A 9,265-nucleotide genomic window follows, 5' to 3' on the forward strand; every position below is an offset into this window, starting at 1 on the left:
TACCATGGAGCAGTTACATCAGACTGGAACACGTTCCATTTACAGGAGATTAGAAAACCCCAGCCTCACCCTCACTTGGGGCTGACACCCTTTTAGGCCTCAGCCCGTCTGCACCCAGGCACTCATGAAAACAGCATGTTGCTCCACACCACCTCAAGCTGTTTGCTGGCGCTCTTAGGGTTCGAACCAATAATAGAGCATTGAGCCTAATATCCCAGGTGGTAATCCAAGAGCGATATCTGCGTGACACGCCTCCTCCTCCACCCTCCATATCCAAGCAATCACCAAGGATACAAGCCGGCCAGGCAAGGTAGCTCATGCCTATAAACCCAGTACTTTAGGCAGCTGACACATGTGGATCACCTAAGGTCAGGAGTTCGAGACTGGCCTGGCCAACATTGGAAAAGCCTGTCTCTACTAGAAATTCAAAAACTAGCCAGTGTGGTGTCAGGCGCCTGTAATCCCAGCTACTCAAGAGGCTGAAACAGGAGAATCACTTGAACCTGGAAGGCACAGGCTGCAGTGAGCCGAGATCACACCATTTTACTCCAGCCTGGGCAACAGAGCAAGACTGTCTCAAAAAAAAGAAAAGAATTAGTATAATTTTGTCTCCAGAAGAGGGGTCTTGTCCCAGGCCCCAGCAACAGGATTTTGGATCTCACACGAAATGGAATTTACGGCAAGTCGCACAGTCTAGTGACGTTAAAAGGGTTTCTTAGCCACTACTAAGTGACAGAGCAGGGAGTCCTCAGAAAGCAAGAGGAGGAACGCACCTGTTTTAAAGAAAAAAAAAATTTTGAGACAGAGTTTTACTCTTGTCATAATGACATGATCTCGGCTCACTAAAACCTCTGCTTCCTGGGTTTAAGGATTCTCCTGCCTCAACCTCCCAAGTAGGTGGATTACAGGTGTGCACCACCACATCCAGCTAATCTTTTTGTATTTCTTTTCCATTTTAATTTATTTTTATTTTTTTATTTAATTTTTAAATTCCATTCCTGTAGAAACTTCCAAAAATTGCCAATGCCGACTATATTTGCAGTCATCATTGTGGGGTATTGGGAAAAGTTTTCAATTAGCCATAATCGTAACTCAGATAAACCTCATTGGCTACAATACTGCCATTGTGCAAAGCTATTTTTTTTTAATTTTTAGTAGAGACTGGGTTTCACCATGTTAGCCATGCTGATGGCCAGACATTAACGTACAAACAAAATTACTTAATATTTGTTTATATAGGTTATTAAGAATAGTGTTGTCTCTTATGCAGGATTATAATCAGTTTGTGTCAGGCTATTAGTATTGCTACTTTTCTTTGTTACTATTGATTTTAACAATAATTTATTAGTGTACTATTACCTTTAAAACTTATTTTTAAATTAAGAATACTTTTGGCTTAAAGTACTAGTATATTTTTATAAGTTTTGGGTCTTTATTTAGTTATTAACTTGTTCCTGCAACCATAAATATTTTATAGCCAAAGGTGCTCAATCCCTAAATATATGATCTGACAGATTTAACCTGTGTGTGTGTGTGTGTGTGTGTGAGAGAGAGAGAGAGAGAGCGAGAGCGAGAGAGAGAGAGAGAGAGAGAGAGAGAGAGTGTCTCACTCTGTCTCCCAAGCTTGAGTACAGTGGTGTGATCATGGCTGGCTCAATGCGGCCTCAAACTCCTGGGCTCAAGCGATCCTCCCACCTCAGCCTCCTGGGTAGCTGGGACCACAGGCACGAGCCACCACACCAGCTAATTTTTATATTTTTTGTAGGCATGAGGATCTCAGTATTTTCCCAGGCTGGTCTTGAACTCCTGATCTCAAGTGATCCTCCCTCCTTGGCCTTCCAGAGTGCTGGGATTACATTCGTGAGCCCCGCACCCTGCCCAGATTTAGCTTTTTCTAAAGCTTTTATTTAAAATAAAGTCACTGTGGTTAAGATGCCTCTGACGGTTTTGCATTTTAAGTGCAAAGACTATGTTGAGTGAATTTTTCCATCAGTTGTAAAACGTGCATCCATGTTTATCTCATTCCTATGGTTTCCAGTTAATTGTCCCTTCTTCCTTTTTGGAAACACACGGGCTAGTGGGCTCCGCGTCAGTTTGCATTTCCAGAACGAGGGCGCTGAACACTCCGCGCTCCGACTTCAAGTGGTGCAGCGGGACGGCCACCAGAGGGCGCGCGGCCTCGGCCAGCGCTGTGAGCGCGAGGGCCCTGCAGTGCCCCGGCCGCCAGCAGAGGGCGCGCTGGAGCAAGGCGGCGTAACTGCCTGATGGCCAAGCTCCTCTAACAATCAGAAGCCCGGCTTTACAGAGGCTGACAACTCCAGATATGACACGTGAAAGGGTCTTGGGGTTACAGTTCTGGAAATTACATAGGAAAGGGTCTTGGTGCATGGAGTAGGTGTGGGGTGGGGGCTTGAATTCGTGTAAGTTAAAACAACGCCTCCGGAAAGATTCCCCCATGCCATGCCTGCGATCTTTAAGGTGGCGCCCGGTCGGCAGCCTTTACTTCTATTGAAATGCAGTGTGGAAGTCGAGGGGGCGGTGATCTTAGATGCTTGGGTCTCTCACCAGGTCACCTCCTCCCTGCACACGGCCACTCTCCCACCTGGGCTACTTTCCAGTCTCACTCACAATCGCTCTGAGCAACTGTGGAAAGAGGACAGCTGTGGAGCCTCTCCCTTGTCCAAGTCACTCTGCTGAGAGACCTGATAACTCGTCTCACTGGACCCTGGACTGCCCTGGGAAGAATACTTCTGCCCCTGTATTTCAAAGACTATGAGGTGGTCAGGCACGGTGGCTCACACCTGTCATCCCAGCACTCTGGGAGACTGAGGCAGGTGGATCATGAGGTCAGGAGTTCAAGACCAGCCTGGCCAAGATGGACAAACCCAGTCTCTACTGAAAACACAAAAATTAGCCGGGCGTGGTGGCGGGCACCGATAATCCCAGCTATTCGGGAGACTGAGGCAGGAAATTGCTTAAACCCGGTGTCAGGTCTCCATAGGTAAACCTGGAACCTGAAAGTCTGAAGTCCTGCTTACCTCCTGATTATCTCCCAACCCCTGCCCCCCGCGTTCACCATTGTCCCTGAGTGCCGAGCGGAGCTTCCCCGGACAAGCCCCTCACCCAACCCTGCCATCTCAACTGTTCTTATGATAATGCCTCTCACCCATCCTGTCGTCTTAACTGCTCTTCTGCCTCACCGCACCGCCACTGTAACTGAACTTGGGATCATGTACACTCCTTGCCCCTACCCACCGCAGTAACTGATCTTACTCTGTGACTTTCCACTGCCCGCCCCAAACCTGTAAAACCAACTCCTATCCCACTACCCTTTGCTAACGCTGTTTCGGCCTTAGCTGACCTGCACCCAGGTGAATAAACAGCCACGTTGCCCACACAAAGCCTGTCTGGGGGGTCTCTTCATTCAAAGCGTGAATTTTCAACATTTTGGTACCAAAACCCAGGATGGAGGAACTCCTACAGGAAACCAAACCCCCGTCCCTGCTCTTGTGCTCCTTCCATGAAGAGATCGACCTACCAACCCGACCCCGGTCATCAGACCAGCCCAAACACACACCACTGGCTGTTTTGGTAAGCAGTCACACTTTTTTGCTTTCTCATTCTTTTATCTTTTCCTTTCCACTTCCTCCCCCTTTCAGTTTCATCGTTTTTCCACCACAAACACAAGGAAAATCAGGTAAACCAGGTTCTTCCATGAGGTTTGGGACCCAAAAAACCCTATGTAGGTCATGGATCCTTGTACCCAGTTTCCCCAGGAGTTTGACTATCATGGAGACGTTCACCCTAGTCACTCACCCACCAGGCTCAGGGCCGATATTGGTGGCAGGTCAACATTCAAGACGCTTTTTTTGACTGCTCACCAACGACGAGGTTCAACGCAGGCTCACCGAGGGACACCTGTTGAGCGGCTGGGATGCGTGCCTGTTCTCCTTGTCTCTGCTGTCTTTCCAGAACCCTGGGCAATCGTCCATCCTCTATCCCTCCCTCCTCTCCACTAGCCTGTGTTTAAAGAACCTTAAACCTCTCCAACTGTCCCCTAACCTAAAACCCAAACGTCTCTGTAAACACTGCGTTCTCTTTACTGGGCCACTGCATGGTCGCAATACAAGTGAAACAATGGCTCCAACTGGCAAAAAATTGGCACCTTTCACCTCTATTTTATGAAATTAAGACAATTTTCATCACAATATGAGCAAATGGTCTGAAATTCCCTAAGTTCAGGCATTTTTTTTTACACACCAATCCCTCCCTCATCTCTAGTCTACTTCTTCTCTTCGCTTCCGTCTGCCCCTCCTTCCTCTGTAGGTTAGTCAAAATCCTCCCTGTCCATCAACCTTCCAACCTTTCTCCTTCCCGCCTGTGAACCAGGCCCTCATCCCGGACCTAACCCCACCCCAGAGCCTTCCTCCTCTTCCTCTGCCCACAACCCGCCCCCTCATGCCCCTCCTGTCACCTCCCCACCTCCTACGTGGCTGGCTTACAGTTAGTCCTGCAGCTTCGTCCTGCACCCCTGCCCGACAATCCCCCTTCCAGAGGTGGCTGGAGCCAAGGCACAGTTAGGGTGACGTTCCTTCCCTTTATCTGACCTTTCCCAAATCGACCACTGGTCAGGCTCCTTTTCTTCAGATCCTCCAATACTTCACCGAGTCCAATAATCTCACCTGGAGTGACTTAAATGCCATCTTTACTTCCACTCTCACCCCTAAAAAACGCTTTATGTGCATTTTATCACCCAGTCAACCCCAACATTACAAAAAGGTACAAAAATTAAAATCTGGCCCTCAAACACAGCAACAGGAATTAGGCAACCCTACCTTCAAGGTGTTCAATAACAGGGAGAAATCTGCCCGGCTGCACATCTCAGAACTGCAGACGCTGCCTCCTCAGTAAGACAAACTCAAGCCACGCCACCGGCTCACAGAGGCTTCAGAGCACCCGGACTGTAGCGGCTCCAGCCGACCCCCCAGACCTTGCTTCACGTGTCGGAAACCTGGCCACTGGGCCAAGGAATGCCCGCAGCCTGGGACTCCTCCTGAGCCCTGCCCCGTCTGTGCGGGGCCCCCACAGAAAGTCGACTGTCCAACTCAGGTCGCTGCTCCCAGAGCTCTTGAAGCTCCAACGCTCGGCTTGGCGGCTAAAGACTGATGCTGCCCGACCATCTCAGAAGCCCCCTGGACATTCACAGATGCCAAACTTCGGGTAACTCTTACGTGGAGGGCAAGTCCATCTCCTTCTTAATCAGCACGGAGGCACCCACTCCATCCTGCCTTCTTTTCAAAGATCTGTCCCCTTGGCCGCCCTGCTGTTGTGGAAATTGACGGCCAGGCCTCCAGGCCGCTCATAACTCCCCACATGTGGTGTCAATCAGGCCAGCACTCCCTTCCACATTCTTTCCTAATCATCCCCACCTGTCCGGTTTCCCTGTTAGGCCGGAATATCCTAGGGAAATTGTCTGCCTCCTTGACTGTTGCAGGAGCGGCCACAGGAAACAGATCTCTTGAACACCGAATATTGGAGGAAGGAGTTTATTTGGCCAGAAGCCAGGTGGCATATTTGCCTAATATCCAAGCTCGCCTAACAAAAGAAGTTTCCCTCTTTATATAGGCTTATACTTTAGATGTTACCTGGAAGAATCTTAGGTTTATAACTTAACATATGAAAAGGGTCTCAGTCTACGGTCTTAGGAATTACATATGAAAAGAGTTTCAGTTTACAGTCTAAGGAATTACATATGAAAAGGGCTTCAGTTTACAGTCTCGGGAATGAAAAGGTGAAGTTTACAGTCTTAGGAAAAGGGAAGTTGATCTGAGATGCCTGGGGCTCCCTCTTCAACACCTCATTGCCGCCCTCCTCCCCAAACCCATACCTCCCTTAATAGCTCCCCTTATGTCCCCCAACCTTAAGCCTGGGTGTAAAACACCACCTTCCCATCCGTTGCTACAAGTCACTCACCCCTTCTCATCACCTTAGAACCTAACCACCCTTCCCCTGCCCAGCCCTGTACCCCATCCCACAACAGCTTTTAAAAGTAAAGCCTGTTATCACCTGTCTGTTGAAACATGGCCTTTTAATTCACCCGTCTGCTTCTTCGGCATCTGTACTCAAAGGGGCATCATATATCCCCTTCCGAAGCCCAAATTTCTTCCCATCTTTTATAATCTTTCACCAGCATACACATGCTCCCCCTGCCAATCGCATCCAGTAAAATTCCCAAACCCCAACCCCCTCCACCAAACAACATCTTATCTCCTTCCTGGGTGTGGTTGCTACTTCACCTCAGGATACCAGGTTTGGCTATTCTAACTGAGCCATTGTATAAACTCACTAAAGAAAACTTATCCAACCCTATTAATCCCAAATCCTTTCCTCACTCCTCCTTTTGCTCCTTAAAAAAACAGCTCTAAAAACGACTCCCTCCCTAGCTCTCCCCAACCTGTCTCAACACTTTTTCATTCTATACTGCTAAAGTCCAGGGCTGTGTGGTCAGGATTCTCACACAGGATCCAGGCCCATGGCCTGCAGCCTTTTTATCCAAACAACTTAAGCTCACAGCCCTGGGCAGGCCCTCATGACAACATGCAACAGCAGCTGCTGCCCTGATACTCTTAGAATCCCTCAAAGTCACAGGCTCTGCCCCACTTACCCTCCTGCTCTCACTGCCTCCAAAGTTTTGTCTTTACACCTCACACACTTACCTTCAGCCCCTCGCCTTCTCCAGCTTTAAGCAGTCGCCCCTACTGCTTAAACCACACCTCAAAAAGTCTGTTTCTATTATTTCCTAACTGTGCCCAAATTCACTGCACTCATTTACTTTTACATGCCCTGCTTTTCTTTAAGTTGCCGGTTTACACGTTTCCTCCAGGCAATTACAGCTGACATTTCACTCTTCATCTGGCTCCCGTTCTCTGCTCAAACACAATCTTGTTAATAAAAGTGAGTGTTTGCTTATAGATACCGCACGCTTCCTCACATGCCATGAAAACAAAAGCTCTCGCTGCACACAGTTACCCCACCAAGCCCTGTAACAGCAGCAGCCCTTGCTGGTTCCCTTGGCTTTCAGGTCCAAAGCTCCAGAAAAAATGTTAATATGTAAAGCAGCATGGCCTCATATTTAATGACATCAATTAATGAAGAGACAGAGCCCAAAAGCACACAAATCAGGCAAATGGTTATTCTGGACCTGGCTGGTTGGGCTGGATGCTGTCTAACTGGAGTCACGGCTCCTCCCAATCCTTACTCCTTTAATACCCATCTTTCTTTTTCTCCTGTTCGGACCCTGTATCTTCTGTTTAGTCTCCCAATTCATACAAAACCACATCCAGGTGACCACAAACCAGCCGATGCTGCTCTGGATGACCCACAGTACCGCGGAGTGCCTATAAGTCCCCCAGCAGCTTAAGCATTCGTAAGGCAGAATGTATTGTCCAGACCTTCCTTATTTGCACACCTGTCCTGTTCCCATTTCCACCCCGTCTCCCCCGCTCAAAAAAAATATTTTACGTGCCCCCGCAGTCCCCTGTCAGGCACGAAGTAACCTTAAGAAACTTCATCCTCACCCCCAGAAACCTGTGCTCACCCCCTCTTCTCTAATTCTTTCTCTCTATATAGACAGACAGGTATGTCAGGTCTCCATATGCAAGCCTGATGTCCTGCCTGCCTGGGCTGATTGTCTCCCACCCCCCAACCTGTGTTCGCCATTGTCCCTGAGTGCCCAGCGGAGCTTCCCAAGACAAGCCACTCACCCAACCCTACCATCTCAACTGTTCTTATGATAATGTGAATGCCTCTCACTCATCCTGTCATCTTAACTGCTCTTCTGCCTCACCCCAGCTCCCACTGTAACTGAACTTGGGGTCATGTACACTCCTTTCCCCTACCCCACCAGTAACTGATCTTACTCTGTGACTTTCCACTGCCCGCCCCAAACCTGTAAAACCAACTCCCATCCCACTGCACTTTGCTAACACCCTTTTCAGCTATAGCCGACCTGCACCCAGGAGAATAAACAGCCACATTACCCACACGAAGCCTGTCTGGGGGGGGGGGGTCTCTTCATTCAAAGCACGAATTTTCAACACCTGGGAGGCAGAAGTTGCAGTGAGCCGAGATTGCTCCACTGCACTCCAGCCTGGGCAACAGAGCAAGATTCCATCTCAAAAATAAAAATAAAAGACAAAGATTACGAGGCTAGCGGAGGCTGTGACCAAGCACCTCACCCAAGTTTGTTGGCAGTAGCTGATTTGGAACTAGGTTCTCACGTTCACAGGGTGCGATGACGGCCTCCTGATTACAAGATCCAAAGTGTGACTGGCACTTCCATTAACATGTACATGTTTGTCTACAATCTATATATGAGCATTTTCATGCATCTAATTTTGCCAGGAGTCTCTCATATTATCTTTTATTATAGTCACAAAATTCTGTGCTCTTCAGTATAAATACTTGTCTTTTTATTGTTGAACACTGGGGATGCAAGTGATTTTCCACACAGCCAGCAGCTAAAATATTCCAAATGTGGTTTTCACCATGCGTTGGGATTTACTCGGGGTGGCTGGCAAAACAGGAGGAAAATATTAGGGAAAGTTAGAAATTTATAGTCTCAAACCTTTTGGCAGGCCGAAAGGTTGTTTTTTTTTTTTTTTTTTTTTGAGACGAAGTTTCGCTCTTGTTACCCAGGCTGGAGTGCAATGGCACAATCTCTGTTCACTGCAACCTCTGCCTCCTGGGTTCAGGCAATTCTCCTGCCTCAGCCTCCTGAGTAGCTGGGACTACAGGCACGCACCACCATGCCCAGCAAATTTTTCGTATTTTTAGTAGAGACGGTGTTTCACTATGTTGACCACGCTGGTCTTGATCTCTTGACCTCGTGATCCACCTGCCTCAGCCTCCCAAAGTGCTGGGATTACAGGCTTGAGCCACCGTGCCCGGCTGGCCAAAAGGTTTTAATGGAATGGGCTAAAGGCAACCAGTTTTTTAAGCTAAAATTTGAGCATAAAATTTGAAAAAGTCGTAGGGTGAAAGGTAGGGACAATCAAGCTTACCCAGTGGCCTGTTTACCCACATCCCTTTGTCTCTATTCTAACTGTTGACTCCTGTAAACCCTGTGCTGAACAGCCCTCTCAGCAGGAGGTCGAAGGGGAATGACACGTGAAGGATGTTTTCTCTGGGCCCCAAACCAAAAACTTTTATCATTCAAAACCACTCTTTCAACCATGTTAATTATCCACAAGTGTGTTAACTTAAA

General features: G+C 48.1%; 1 non-coding gene across 1 annotated transcript; it reads right to left on the reverse strand.

The window, feature by feature from the left end:
• Window positions 1-995: 995 nt before the first annotated feature.
• LOC141584720 (U4 spliceosomal RNA) lies at window positions 996-1,136 on the reverse strand. The gene has a single exon (XR_012517925.1). It is a non-coding gene; the product is annotated as a U4 spliceosomal RNA (small nuclear RNA).
• Between the last annotated feature and the right edge of the window lie 8,129 nt (window positions 1,137-9,265).

This window comes from Saimiri boliviensis, chromosome 5 (assembly GCF_048565385.1).
Source record: "Saimiri boliviensis isolate mSaiBol1 chromosome 5, mSaiBol1.pri, whole genome shotgun sequence".
In the NCBI taxonomy this organism is placed as follows: Eukaryota; Metazoa; Chordata; class Mammalia; order Primates; family Cebidae; genus Saimiri; species Saimiri boliviensis.